Below are 14,433 nucleotides of genomic sequence, written 5' to 3' on the forward strand. Positions count from 1 at the left end.
TCATGAAGGCGATCTTGAGGAAGCAAGAAGGTGAGTTAGCTTCTTCAACAAATTCTTTAGTGAAACTTCCTGGTAGATTAAAACTGTATGCCGGGCCGAGACTCGAACTCGGGACCTTTGCCTTTCGCGGGCAAGTGCAGGAGAGCTTCTGTGTAGTTTGGAAGGTAGGAGGCGAGGTACTGGCGGAAGTAAAGCTGTGAGGACAGGGCGTGAGTCGTGCTTGGGTAGCTCAGTTGGTAGAGCACTTGCCCGCGAAAGACAAAGGTCCCGAGTTCGAGTCTCGGCCCAGCACACAGTTTTAATGTGCCAGGAAGTTTCATATCAGTGCACACTCCGCAGTAGAAGGAAAATTTCATTCTATGTTCTTTAATATGAAAGCGAAAATAAGAATAGTGTATCTATAGCAGGTTATCGCTGAACAAGTTTCACCGGTACCAGCTGTGACGAATGTACTGTACGTGATTGCTGCTCCTGTTTCGAGTCAGTGCCGTAGTTGGCTGGGCCGTCGCTAGGAGCCGCTAGCGAGGTCCCGGGGACGGCCGCTGGGGGCGCTAGGGTGCTCGCTGTGCGTGGCGGGCGGCGGCGGCGGCGGACACCCTGCCTCTGGTTCCAGTATCCCGCCTGACGCCGGGCGTGCAGCGTCGCGGTGCGTAGTCGCTGCGTGTGGCCAGAGAGACAGCGCCGCGAGCTCAGTCGTTGTGTCGGAAGCGCAGCGACGCCGCTACAACTTGGCAGCTACCGCTTGCCACTGTAGGGTCGGCGGCACATTCTGCCCAGTTTGCAAACTGTCTATGAACTGTAGTACATTACCAGTGTGAAAAATCATTTTTCCCTGTTTCACACCTGTTGGATCTGTTGCTTGTCAAAGATGCAGCTCGCAATAGTTATGTGACACTATTTCTGACACTCTCGGCAATATCACTACGATTTTATTCATCGATTACCTTTGAATTCCTCGGGTAGTCTTAAATGTCCCAGTTGCTGTGAACCTCTGGTGTTGCAGTGTTGTAACTGGACCATCTATCCTGACAGAACGTACATAAGAATGTTTCCTGCAGAAGAGGGCTGAGAACGGGATTTTCTTGGACGAGGTAAGCTTGCTGTTTAATTTTAGATATGTAGCCATTGCGACAGCATTTTATGGTGGAGAGATGTGACAGGGAACCTAAGACATAGTAGTGTGGGGTTAATACCCTCTTCAGTTCCCATTTGCATGTTCGAACTTTTTCTTTCAAATGGATACCAAGTTGATTCTTTCACGAAGACCGCATCCAATTCGTTATTTCACTATTCCCTGCTAAGCTCTGAGATTGAGAAAAGTTGAATATAAATTTAAATTTCCGCTGATTTATCGATCTTGAAATTGGTATTTATATCGTTCTGATACAACATTAACGAAATAATCGTTACGCCAAATATTTGTTTAATCATATTTATGCATTGTTTTCGTTTCCGTTACTTGAAAGGAAAACCAAGATTTCCGCACCTTATAGTCAAATTTCCTGCTGTCCCTATGCATTGTCTCAGCATGTCATCTTCACCGAGAGAGCTGAAGAGACATCTTGTGTCGCTCAAATCTTTGTATGTTTTCTGCAGTTTTGAAGAACGTTTTACGTAGAAAGCAACTTGAATGTATTATTACATGCTAATTTTTTTCTTTGTTGCTGTTTGATAAAACAATTTCATGTTTGTGAATGAAAACAAAAACGGTGTTTGCTCTCCAATATCATACAGCATCCTTAGTCTTTTCTTTAAGAAATACTTTTTTCATATGGTACAAATGGCTCTGAGCACTATGGGACTTAACGTCTGAGGTCATCAGTCCCGTAGAAAGTAGAACTAATTAAACCTAACTAACCTAAGGACATCGCACACATCCATTCCCGAGGCAGGATTCGAACCTGCGACCTAGTGGTCGCGAGGTTCTAAACTGTAGCGCCTAGAAACGCTTAGCCACTCCTGCCGGCAATACAACTTCCGAAACACGCAGAAACTGCTCAGTGATACAAAATTATCATCACAATTTCTGTTTCTTCTCCGACTGTATCAGAAACGATGTTCTCTCAATTAATTATTGCCGATTAAATGAAGAAAACAAGCAATGTCTTACATTTATTTTTACTACTTTGTATTCATTAAGTGATTATCCATTCAAGCGCTAGGCCATCGTAGATAATCGGTACATTACGCTACATTCGTGAATTCTGGCAACAATGAAATACCGCACATAATGCGCTGGACTATACATTAGTGCTACTCTGCCTTAACTTGTCGAGGACATTAACAGACTTATATGAACCAGGATATAAGATTGTGGCAGTGACTGGTTTTTCGGATTTGCTTTAGAACAATATTCAGTTACTATCAAATTTGGGATCTTCAGGAGAAATTAGCTGCGAGTTAATCAAAGAATCCTTGTTGGACAACAATTTGCGGTACAGGATGTGTACATGGTGAGAGAAAAGGGGGAAAGATGCGAAGCGGAAAACGTTTAAGCGGTACATCGAGAGCAGACGTTCACAATTTCAGTGACTGAACATATTAGAATATAACATAAAACTAGTCCTATACTACGATAAATCATCTGATAATAGCCCCTACCACATATCAACTAATTTATTTTGTTTTACTTCAGTCATCTGTCAGTCGGTTTCATCTAGTCCTGCTTTTGTCGTACCTTTTGCTGTTGTGTTAATATTTTCATGTACATGTAACTACATTATTTTTGTGTTCTAGTCTTTTTATGCCCTATTTTTCAGCATTGAGTTAACTAGTCCTAGATTCCGTAGAAGATGTACCACGAAACTGTCCCTCATTCTGGTGTGCGTCCTTCAGATTTGTTTCTCACTGTTATTTGTAGAACTACTCCATTTCTCAATTTATCTTCCCACTGAATTTTTATCTTACTTTATTCGCGAATTGAGTGTCTTACAAAGCAATTTTTAGACCGCTTCTAAAGTATTTCTCCTCAATCTTAAAAACTTACCAGGTTAGATTAATAGAATGTATACATAAGTACCAACTATGAACTGCGCGTTTATCACTGGATCATTTAGTGAGAGCTATGGCACTATGGGGTTGCTTGATAAAATCCAATGGCAAACGCTGCAGGAGAGGCGTCCTGCATAATGGGGATGTTCTCTGTTGAAACTTCGAGAAATAATGGCCCAAGAAGATACGGGAAACGTACGTGTCGCGGAATGGTTACCACAAGAAGTCCACAGAAACCAGTGTTCATACGAAAGTGTATCGATATTCGTTCTTCTCACGCAGCACCAGTCACGAATGAAAGAGGGAATGTGGCAAATGACAGCTGTACCAAAAATACCGTCAGATCGACAGTCTGAAAGGGCGCCTGTGGAGTATGAATGTGATACCACCTCAGACGCTACGAACTTCTTCTGCTCATGATTCTTCGTGATTCACAGTTCATTTCCACGCAATGCTGAGAGCGAGCCGCTCATCGTCAGGAACTTCTTCCTGACTGCCACATGAAACCTAATACCAGTATAGTTACAGTAAAGAAAGCTTCTGGTATCTTCATTGCTTCGACTACTCTGCGTAATCACTCTCCGCTTCTTTCAATACTTTGTCGTTCCCAGTTCTGAAGGCTTTGTTTGAGGAGATGGATGCTGTTCCGTGGTTCATGTTAGTGCCTTTTTTATGGTCAGATTTATTTAACAACTACCCCTCTTTGACTTTTTCTGTAATGGAGTACCTTACTAATATATAAAAACTATATGAACTGAAAATTTATTTACGGCTACTATTGTAAGCTATGTTTAAAATTGTAGAACACCTTTTGGTCCATCTAAAGTGTTTGGCGTATGGAACTGCACCGGAGTAAGACCACGCCAGTTATATTGGAACGACATCATCACTCTGCTCCATGAAGATTATCGGGCATGAAATTATGCAGACAGACGCAGCAACAGTTCCTGGAACGTTCCACAAATTCTCCTCGAATTTACTATAATAAGGTCAGCTTCATCGTTTCTCCCGGCCAGTCTGGTAACTTGTTTTCATTTGATTCACGTTTTTTTTTATACTGAAGAAAACTGTCGAGATTTTCTAAAGTGGCAAATCGTGACTTGCCGTGACGACTAGCACTGGGCTTTATTCCCCACATTTACAATAATCCGTAGTTCAACTCACGTGAAACCAAACATCATGTTAATACCTCACAACTGTCCCAGCATCGCTCTCAGTACTGTATTTAGAATCATTGCTTTATGTACCTTTATCTGGAATTCACACGTCATCAAAGGGTGTGTTGCTGAGGGTTCATAGTGTAGTAGTATCAGTGTTTTCCCTCCCCCTTCGTCCTCTATCCACACACATTTACAGTTCACTGATTGTAAAGGTATTGAAATAAATATTATCTTCATCCGTCTAGGCGTGCAAGTATTTCCCTACTGTAAATATCATTTTGAAAATTTCTATTGTTGTCGTATAGTAAACGATATCATCGCAAGTTGTACAATAACTCTTTTAAGTTTTTCTATAACTTCCTTAAATCCAGTATCATAATGGTCTCTGACCGACGAACAGCACTCAAGGACTGGTTAATGGAGGGTCTGTAAACCCTTTCATTCCTGTATCAATTACACTTCCATAAGATTCTTCCAGTAAACCTGAACCTATTACCTGTCTTTGATGCCTATCCATTCATATTGTCGTTTCACCTAAAACCGCTCCGAGCAGAAACACTTAAGCGTCCCGCACACGCTCGGTGTTATTGCACAGTAATATTATGTCTAAAAACGGCCCAAAAGTACGTGGCCGAGAATGGAAAGATATTATGGCACAATATTTACGGTGAAACGCGTCAGTTGTAACTGTGCGTTCACACGAATTAATGGTCTTATGTATGTTCTCTGATAACTATTGCAAGAAAATTATACACGTATATTCGCTGGAAAGCTGACTTCATCTTATTTCTCGGTTATGACCTCACTAAAACAAACATTACTGCTTAGTGCGAGAACGCTATGGTCTTCAGTTTCCTCTTCTGTTGCGAACAGAGAGGTACATTCCGTTTCATGATCAATGAGGAACATCATTTCTTCAAAGTATTACATGGTTCAACAATACCCATATTCCACTCACCTCCTGTTTTCTGTCATTAACTTTCTACTGTTCATTGTGTAAATCTATTAGAAGTGAACTGATGTGATGTGTATTGCGGAGTACCATCCTCACATGGTGCCATATATTACGCAGGATATTCGACGAGCGGCATCATTTTTAAACCTTTGCAGTCTTTTTTAATATGTGATTGGCAATACTGATTTAAAATGATCAGTATTACGGCGCAATAGCTTGTATGCAATAATTAATTAACCAAAGACATTCACGCAGTGGCAACACCGGTTCTTATTCGATCATCAGACAATTGGCTAGCACTTGAATGGATGACGGTTCGGATCTACAGAATGTTCTTGGCAAGCGGGTTGCACTCAGGCATTGTGAAGCCAATTGCTGGGCTTCTTGTTTTTTTTTTTTTTTTTTTTTTTTTTTTTTGTGAGTCATCTGTCTTCATACTGGTCTCATGTAGCTCGCCAAAAATTCTTCTCCTGTGCCAAACTCCTCATCTCTGAGTAACACTTGGAACCTACGTCCTCAATTATTTGCTGGCTGTATTCCAATCTCTCTCTTCCTCTACAGATCCCTCTAGATACATGGAAGTTATTCCCTGATGTCTTAACTTATGTCTCATTATCCTGTCCCTTCTCCCCGTGACTGTTTTCCGCATGTTCCTCTCCAGAACCTCCTCATTCCTTGTCTTATCAGTCCAACTCATTGTCAACATTCGTCTCTAGCACTACATATCAAATGCTTCGATTCTCTTCTGTTGCGGTTTTCCCACAGTCCACGATACAGTACCATACAAAAGGTGCGTCCTCAAGTATTGCTTTCTCAAATTAAGGCCTATGTTTGATACTAGTAGACTTCTCTTGGCCAGGAATGCCCTTTTTACCAGTGCTAGTCTGCTTTTGATGTCCTCCCTGTTCCATCCGTCTTGGTTTATTTTGCTGCCTAGGTACAAGAATTACATACACGCATCAAATAACGTCAAATGAGCCGGCCGCTGTGGTGGAGTGGTACTAGGTGCTTTAGTCCGGAACGGTGCTGCTGCTGCGGTCACAGATTCGAGTCCTGCCTCTGGCATGGATGTGTGTGATGTCCTTAGGTTAGTTAGGTTTAAGTAGTTCTAAGTCCAGGGCACTGATGACCTCAGGTGGTAAGTCACATAGCGCTCAGAGCCATTTGAACATTTGACATCAAATGCCTAAGGATGGCAGGGCGCTCGGTCGGTACCGTTGGTCCTTCCGAGGCTTGCTTCGATGGAGTGAGAGAATAATTATTGAGCTTCTAAGAAACGTTTTGACTTATTGCAGTGGTAAATCACCGTTCCCGTGATCAAAAGATACCAGGTCTACTCCTCTATTAACGCACATAGTTAGTTAGTTGGCTGCGTTTTCCATTCATCAGTAGCACGGAATAACCGTTATGATGTGGAACGTGTGAAATGCACAAGAAATGCGCACAGGAAATAAGTTTTATTTTTAGATTATAGTGTTATACATAAATATTCCTATTATCTATCCCATTCCTTTAAATGGCACAAAATGCATATATTATATCTCCATGATTTATTTGCTCACATTCAAGAATTCATGTATGGTACAGAAGGGGTTGTTAAGAAGGTATGATTTCAGTTTGTTTTTGAAACTATTACTGCTGTCTGTCAGACATTTTATTTCATCTGGTAATTTATCAAAAAGTTTTATAGCAGCATATTTTACCCCTTTCTGTGCCAAAGATAGTAAAGCATAGTGTACGTCTTTCTTTTTTATGGTATTGTAATCATGAGTGCCGCTGTTGATTTTAAACTGGTCCATGTAATTGAGAAAAAATTTCATTAATGAGTTGCCCCAGAATATTACTCCGTATGATATATCAGTGAGTGGAAGTATGCAAAGTGTGTTAGCTTACTAATTTCTACATCCTCAAAATTGGCAATTATTCTTATTGAAAAAGTTGCTGAACCTAGTCGCTTTAGGAGATCCAAAATATGACTCTTCCAATTAAGATTCTCATCTATATGTACACCCTAAAACTTTGTATGCTCTATCCTGGCTACTGACTGATTTTGATGTGTTATGTTTATTGAAGGAATTATACTTTTTGCAGCAGAAAACTGGATGTACTGTGTTTTTTCAAAGTTCAGAGCAATCCCATTCGCAGAAAACCAATTAATAACTTTTCCAAAGACTTTATTTGTATCATTTTCTATCTGACTTCCTTTACTGGATTAATAATTATGCTTGTATCATCAGCAAACCGTGTCAGTTCAGCATCTTGATTTACATAAGAAGGGAGGTCATTTGAATATATCAAGAACAGGAGGGGATGCATGATCGAACCTTGTGGAACATCTAATGTAACTTCACCCCAGTTAGAATAAGTGGCAAACTCCTTTGAATCACTTGAAGCATAGAAAGATACCTTTTGCTTCATGTTCTGTAGAAATGACTTAAACCATGCATATGCTGTTCCATTTATACCATAGAATGGCAATTTATCTAACATAATGTCATTGTTCACATAATCAAATGCTTTGGACAAGTCACAGAATATTCCTACTGGTGGCATTTTACTATTTAAGACTCTATTATGTCGACAGTGAAATTGTGTATTGCTTTCTCAGTGGAATAGCATTTCTGAAATCCGAACTGTGATTTACTAAGTATCCCATTACTGTTGAGATGGCTGACCACTCTTGAGTACATTACATTCTCATAGATAAAATGGCCATAGTCACGATATGATCTTTGAACAAGGGACTGTACGTCTGTGGGTCACTCTGCACATAGTAATAAGTTTCTAACTGTGTTGTCTCTTCGTAAAGAACTGCGCTGTCTCTGAACATTTTTCGTTTATTTATTTTGATTTATATACAGCTTATTGCTTCCTTTAGCTCGACTCCCTTTGTTTATTTCATACCGCGTATTTTAACACATTCTTGAAGTTTTTTTATATTTTTATTGATTACGAAGCGATGTCCCACTAATAGAAATAATAATATTGATAATATTACTCATAGTACAGTACTAAGGAATGGGAATAAATATACGAGTATATATCTTGATGAACGTAATACGTGGCAGTACTAACATTAGTTGAGAGACTACATGCATATTTATTGGCTAAAAGTAGAGAAAATTAAAGTTTAAGAGAATAGTAAATACGTGACAGATGATATTTAATAGCATGAACCTTGTCACACTAGATTCTAAAGAAGAGGGCTACGGGCAGAGAAAAAGTAATAAATACTATCCCTTGTAAACAGTAGACAAATAGATATATGCTGTGTAATGAGGTCACAGCAAGTTACCGTTCTATCTCTGCCGTAGCAATTGCAGTTGTGTATGTGTATGTGTGTGTGTGTGTGTGTGTGTGTGTGTGTGTGTGTGTGTATGTGTGTGTGTGTGTGTGTCTCCAAAAACAGTCTCGGGAAAGCATCAGGACTGTTTACTGAACTGCAGTGACGTGTTACGCAGCCCACCCCAACTCGCATCTCATTGTCACCGTCGCCGACGTGGGACTGGATACTGGCCTGTGCTGATCTGCTATTGCGAGTTCTGCCCAGTGCGTCACTGTGACCGTGGATGCACAAGCACATTCTGTAATGCAACGCTCGAATACACTGTGAACAACCAAGTAGGGTATAGAAGTTATCCGAAGGGTGTCTGAACAAATCGTGAATAGCACTCACCTAAGTCATGCCAGACTCTATCTCTCGTTCCGACGATGCCTTACCTTGAAGAACGACACACTCTTATTTTCTGTCTATTTTTAACCCAGTAGCACATATATTTGTATATTCCGTGGTGATGGTGACCGTGCAGAACTATGTAGGAGGCTTTCTGGGAGGTAAGAAAGAAAGCATCAAATTACTTGACCTGCTTCTACTGCCTTACATTCCGGTCTATTCTTGCTAAGTGTATGTGTTATCTTTTTCCGCTGCATTTAACAATCAGGTTTCCATGCACAGTCCGTGCACAGAGAGTTTGAAACGTCATACACTAACCAATCAGGTGGGCGTGAAGATTTGAAGCTGCAGATATACATCAGTCCTCATCATCAGTCAGTTAACGTCCAGTATCGGACAGATGGCTCCTCTGGACTTTTCCAAATATTTCGGCGTTCGGCTGTATGCCTACATTACAATATACACTCCTGGAAATGGAAAAAAGAACACATTGACACCGGTGTGTCAGACCAACCATACTTGCTCCGGACACTGTGAGAGGGCTGTACAAGCAATGATCACACGCACGGCACAGCGGACACACCAGGAACCGCGGTGTTGGCCGTCGAATGGCGCTAGCTGCGCAGCATTTGTGCACCGCCGCCGTCAGTGTCAGCCAGTTTGCCGTGGCATACGGAGCTCCATCGCAGTCTTTAACACTGGTAGCATGCCGCGACAGCGTGAACGTGAACCGTATGTGCAGTTGACGGACTTTGAGCGAGGGCGTATAGTGGGCATGCGGGAGGCCGGGTGGACGTACCGCCGAATTGCTCAACACGTGGGGCGTGAGGTCTCCACAGTACATCGATGTTGTCGCCAGTGGTCGGCGGAAGGTGCACGTGCCCGTCGACCTGGGACCGGACCGCAACGACGCACGGATGCACGCCAAGATCGTAGGATCCTACGCAGTGCCGTACGGGACCGCACCGCCACTTCCCAGCAAATTAGGGACACTGTTGCTCCTGGGGTATCGGCGAGGACCATTCGCAACCGTCTCCATGAAGCTGGGCTACGGTCCCGCACACCGTTAGGCCGTCTTCCGCTCACGCCACAACATCGTGCAGCCCGCCTCCAGTGGTGTCGCGAAAGACGTGAATGGAGGGACGAATGGAGACGTGTCGTCTTCAGCGATGAGAGTCGCTTCTGCCTTGGTGCCAATGATGGTCGTATGCGTGTTTGGCGCCGTGCAGGTGAGCGCCACAATCAGGACTGCATACGACCGAGGCACACAGGGCCAACACCCGGCATCATGGTGTGGGGAGCCATCTCCTACACTGGCCGTACACCTCTGGTGATCGTCGAGGGGACACTGAATAGTGCACGGTACATCCAAACCGTCATCGAACCCATCGTTTTACCATTCCTAGACCGGCAAGGGAACTTGCTGTTCCAACAGGACAATGCACGTCCGCATGTATCCCGTGCCACCCAACGTGCTCTAGAAGGTGTAAGTCAACTACACTGGCCAGCAAGATCTCCGGATCTGTCCTCCATTGAGCATGTTTGGGACTGGATGAAGCGTCGTTTCACGCGGTCTGCACGTCCAGCACGAACGCTGGTCCAACTGAGGCGCCAGGTGAAATGGCATGGCAAGCCGTTCCACAGGACTACATCCAGCATCTCTACGATCGTCTCCATGGGAGAATAGCACCCTGCATTGCTACGAAAGGTGGATATACACTGTACTAGTGCCGACATTGTGCATGCTCTGTTGCCTGTGTCTATGTGCCTGTGGTTCTGTCAGTGTGATCATGTGATGTATCTGACTCCAGGAATGTGTCAATAAAGTTTCCCCTTCCTGGGACAATGAATTCACGGTGTTCTTATTTCAATTTCCAGGAGTGTAGAAATAAAATCTTACATTTCACAGAATGTTAACTTTCGCCTCACTGTCAGCTGAAAAATATACTAGACGTACAGTTCACTTAGCTGGTACCTTTTTAGCTGTATAGAAAACACAGTAGGCGTAGAATCTGACTCACTGTGAGACAAGTAAGGTAGCCATGCGTAGATACGTAGCATCTGCATTGTTGACCACTGTCCGCAGGTTTTCTGTCCGTCACTTTCAGCTATTCTTCTTCTCCTGTACATATGGACCTCTACCTCAACAGTGAGGTGGTAGGATGTACGAGAACCTCATAAGGAGCTACCTGATATTTACTGAATGCCTCCTTTGTTGCTACTGCCTCCCCATCCCCTTCCTCCTGGATTAATTTTTTCGGACACCCGCGGCTACATCATCGAACTCATTTACCCAGATTCCCAAATTCCCAAGATCAGCAGTGGCATCTAAGCTCTGGAAATGGTATGGCATGTTTCGTGTGTTGTCACATCGAACGTTTTCATGTAATGTAGCAAGGAACTTTGTTAATCCACCTACCTTCCATTTACTGCCATCTACCCACTATCATTTCATTTACATCATCATCGTCAACTTCACTTCATTTAGTAGACTCGACCTTGTGTTCCGGAAACGATCTTATCCTTGTACATCTAAATTTTCGCTGTCCAGTGGGCGATTATAGATAGAGGATCTTGCTGCATTCTTCCTAAATGATTACACCAGTTGACTTAATATTTCAAATGTAAAGTCTGTCGCTCCAGCGTTATTTCTGTTTCTTATATTTTGTGCAGGCTTTTAATGCCCTCAGAATATTCATCTCAGCTGATGTAATTTAATACCGGAACAGCTATTGCTTTATAAAGCTTCTGCTTACTTTTTCTTGTTTTACATTCCAGGGTTCTATGAACTGAACCTCCTTACATGATTAAACTTGCAATGTTTTGTTTCTTTATCGTTATCTGTAATTGGGGATATTTTGTATCTGAGGTAGTGAAAGGTGGATAACTTCTCCAGTATTTGCCATTTATCTCTATTGTGCAACTTATCATGTATCCCGCAAATGACATTACTTTTTATTGATATAAAGATATTATGATTTCATATCGTTTTGCTATATTTCTTACAGCTGATAGCCAATTTTGCAAATCATTTTCTGTCCATTGCAGAGTAATAAAGTAGTTGCACGTAAAATACTGTTTCAACTATTATACCACACTTGAAAACCTGTTTCCACTTTATCTACATCTACATCCAAACACCGCAAGCCACCCGACGGTGTGTGGCGGAGCGTAGTTTGAGTACCTCTATTGATTCCTCCTTACATTCCAGTCTCGTATTGTTCGTGGAAAGAAAGATTGTCGGTATGTCTCTGTGTGGGCTCTAATCTCTCTGATTTTATCCTCATGGTCTCTTCGTGATATATATGTAGGAGGGAGAAATATACTCCTTGACTCCTCGGTGAAGGTATGTTCTCGAAAAATCAACAAAAGCCCACACCGAGCTACTAAGCGTCTCTCTTTCAGAGTCTTCCACTGGAGTTTATCTATCATCTCTGTAACGTTCGATTTCTAAATGATCCTGTAACGAAGCGCGCTGCTCTCCGTTGGATCTTCTATCAACTCTAACTGGTACGGATCCCACACTGGTAGGCAGTATTCAAGCAGTGGGCGAACAAGTGTACTGTGACCTACTTCCTTTGTTTTGGGATTGCATTTCCTTAGGATTCTTCCAATGAATCTCAGTCTAGTATCTGCTTTACCGACGATTAATTTTATATGGTCACTCCATTTTAAATCACTCATAATGCCTACTCCCAGATAATTTATGGAATTCACTGCTTCAAGTTGCTGACCTGCTATATTGTAGATAAATGATAAAGGATCTTTCTTTCTATGTATTCGCAGCACATTACACTTCTCTACATTGAAATTCAATTGCCTTTCCCTGCACCATGCGTCAATTCGTTGCAAATCCTCCTGCATTTCAGTACAATTTTCCATTGTTACAACCTCTCGATATAGTACAGCATCATCCGCAAAAAGCCTCAGTGAACGTCCGATGTATCCCAAGGTCATTTACGTATATTGTGAATAGCAACGGCCCTACGACACTCCCCTGGGGCACACCTGAAATCACTCTTAATTCGGAAGACTTCTCTCCATTGAGAATAACATGCTGCGTTCTGTTATCTAGGAACTCTTCAATCTAATCACAGAATTGGTCTGATAGTCCATATTCTCTTATTTTGTTCATTAAACGACTCTGGGGAACTTTACCAAACGCTTTGCGGAAGTCAAGAAAAATGGCATCTACCTGAGAACTCGTGTCTATGGCCCTCTTAGTCTCGTGGACGAATAGCGTGAGCTGCGGTTCACAGGATCGTTTTTTTCGAAACCCATGCTGATTCCTACAGAGTAGATATCTATTCCCCGGAAAAGTCATTATACTCGAACATAATACGTGCTCCAAAATTCTACATCCGTTCGACGTCTCTTCTTGAAAAAGGGGATGACCTGTGCCCTTTTCCAATCTTTTGGAACGCTACGCTCCTCTAGAGACCTACGGTACACCGCTGCAAGAAGGTAGGCAAGTTCCTTCGCGCACTCTGTGTATAACCGAACTGCTATCTCATCAGGTCCAGCGGTCTTTCCTCTTTTGAGCGATTTTAATAGTTTCTCTATCCCTCTGCCATCTATTTTGATATGTACCATTTTGTCATCTGTGCGACAATCTGGAGAAGGAGCTACAGTCTTCCTCTGTGAAACAGCTTTGGGAAAAGAAATTTAGTATTTCAACATTTAGCCTGTCATCCTCTGTTTCAGTGCCATTTTGGTCACAGAGTGTCTGGACATTTTGTTTTGATCCACCTACCGCTTTGACATAAGACCAAAATTTCTTAGGATTTTTTTGCCGAGTCAGTACATAGAATTCATTGAATGCCTCTCACATGGCCCTACTCACACTAAAATTCGCATCCTGTAGTTTTTGTTTGTCTGCAAAGCTTTGGCTATGTGAAGTTCCCTTTGCTTCCGTAGCAGTTTTCTACGTCGGTTGTTGTACCACGTGGCTCTTTTCCATCTCTTACCATCTTGCTTGGCAGATACTCATCTGGTGCATGTTGTAGGGTGGTTTTGAAGTTTGTCGACTGCCCCTCAACACTATCTGTACTTGAGAGAAAACATCTGTGTTGTGCCGTAAAGTACTTTGAAATATGCTTTTCGTCACTTTTGCTACACAGAAAAAATCTTCCTACTTTTTTAATATTTCTATTTACGGCTGAAATCATCGATGCAGTAACCGCTTTGTAATCACTGATTGCGTGTTCTGCGTTAATTGTTTCATATAGCTCGGGTCTGTTTGTCACCAGAAGGTCATCGACACGAGTCGGTTCTCTGTTTAACTTATCATGACCTCGTCGACAAAGCTATTAAAATATGTTGGGAAGAACATGAAACTTGTCTAGCTTGGTTGGTTGACTTGGAAGACGGGACGGAAGAGCGAGGTCATCGGTCCCATAGGACTAGGGAAGGAGGGAGAAGGAAGTCAGCTGCGCCCTTTCAAAGGAACTATCTTGAAATTTGCCTGAAGCGATTTAGGGAAATCACGGAAAACCAGCCGCACGCAGGTTTGTACCACGGTCCTCCCGAATGCGAGTCCAGTGTGCTAACCACTGTGCCACCTCGCCCGGCACTTGTGAAGATCCTGTATATAATTTGCTGAGACTGTTAGTTATTTTTCCATTTAAATGATTTGGCTTCTCAGATACTGAAAT

The 14,433-nt window shown here is 42.4% G+C and overlaps 1 protein-coding gene across 1 annotated transcript in view; it reads left to right on the forward strand.

The window, feature by feature from the left end:
• Window positions 1-719: 719 nt before the first annotated feature.
• LOC126284517 (Down syndrome cell adhesion molecule-like protein Dscam2) overlaps window positions 720-14,433 on the forward strand; it is a 698,452-nt gene continuing 684,738 nt past the window's right edge. The window contains exon 1 of the mRNA XM_049983513.1: window positions 720-1,091. The gene's annotated coding sequence lies outside the window, so the exon portion shown is untranslated. The remainder of the gene's footprint in view (window positions 1,092-14,433) is intronic.

This window comes from Schistocerca gregaria, chromosome 1 (genome assembly GCF_023897955.1).
Source record: "Schistocerca gregaria isolate iqSchGreg1 chromosome 1, iqSchGreg1.2, whole genome shotgun sequence".
Classification (NCBI taxonomy): domain Eukaryota; kingdom Metazoa; phylum Arthropoda; class Insecta; order Orthoptera; family Acrididae; genus Schistocerca; species Schistocerca gregaria.